At 42.3% G+C, this 1152-nt stretch overlaps 1 non-coding gene across 1 annotated transcript; it reads right to left on the bottom strand.

The window, feature by feature from the left end:
• Positions 1–560: 560 nt before the first annotated feature.
• Positions 561–672, bottom strand: trnal-caa (transfer RNA leucine (anticodon CAA)). Its single transcript has 2 exons — positions 635–672; positions 561–606 (listed from the first exon to the last, which is right to left on the bottom strand). It is a non-coding gene; the product is annotated as a tRNA-Leu (tRNA).
• Positions 673–1152: the final 480 nt, after the last annotated feature.

Below are 1152 nucleotides of genomic sequence, written 5' to 3'. Positions count from 1 at the left end.
GACCAAATCTTAGATTGTCTGATTCGGTCTGATACCCTACACTATTCAATAGGTATTCAAATCTTTTGTTTAAATGCTGTGAGCTACTCAAAGCTGCTAGTTGGTTCAGGCTTGTGGCGCCAGGATCTGATTTACGAACATCCTGTGTCTTGGGCCTCTGTGGAATTCGGCTCCTCGTGTTTCAGCTATGTTCTTGATCAAATCTTAAATTGTCTGATTCAGTCTGATACCCTACAAAGGATCCAAAATATGTAATTTCCTGTCTCATAATAACTTCCAATTCCACTTCTAGTCTGTTCACTCTAAAAGAGCCTTTGTCAGAAGTGGGATTTGAACCCACGCCTCCATTTGGAGACCAGAAACCTCAACAACTCAGAAGGTTGATAAGCTTTGAGTTTGGTGCCTTAGAACACTCGGCCATTCTGATGTAATCAGGCAAGGATGTGAAGGGCAAATCTATCACTGGAGTTGGTCAGAAGCAAAAAAAGGATCCAAAAGAAAGCATTTTTTGTCTCATACTTAAAATTATGCTTCTAGTCTAGTCCCTCTAAAAGACCCTTTGTCAGAAGTGGGATTTGAACCCACGCCTCCTTTTGGAGACCGGAAACCTCAAGAACTGAGAAAGTTGACATTTCTTGAGTCTGGCGCCTTAGACCACTCGGCCATTCTGACATAACCATGCAAGGATGTGAAGGGCAATTCTATCACTGGAGTTGGTCAGAAGCAAAATATAGGATCCAAAATAAAGCATTTTCTGTGACATAACTACTTAAAATTCTACTTCTAGTCTGGTCCCTCTAAAAAAGCCTTTGTCAGAAGTGGGATTTGAACCCACGCCTCCATTTGGAGACCAGAAACCTCAACAACTGAGAAGGTTGATAAGGCTTGAATTTTGCGCCTTAGACCACTCGGCCATTCTGACATAATCAGGAAAGGATGTTAAGGGCAAATCTATCTCTGCAGCTGGTCAGAAGCAAAAAAAGGATCCAAAATAAAGCATTTTCTGTCTCATAATTCTACTTCTAGTCTGGTCCCTCTAAAAGAGCCTTTGTCTGAAGTGGGATTTGAAATCACGGCACCATTTGGAGACCAGAAACCTCAACAACTGAAAAAGTTGACATGCCTTGAGTCTGGCGCCTTAGACCGCTCGGC

This window comes from Sinocyclocheilus rhinocerous, unplaced genomic scaffold (assembly GCF_001515625.1).
Source record: "Sinocyclocheilus rhinocerous isolate Xijiao unplaced genomic scaffold, SAMN03320098_v1.1 scaffold9511, whole genome shotgun sequence".
Lineage (NCBI taxonomy): Eukaryota > Metazoa > Chordata > Actinopteri > Cypriniformes > Cyprinidae > Sinocyclocheilus > Sinocyclocheilus rhinocerous.
The sequence above is the reverse complement of the archived record's forward strand: the minus strand, read 5'-3'. Positions and strand labels throughout refer to the sequence as shown.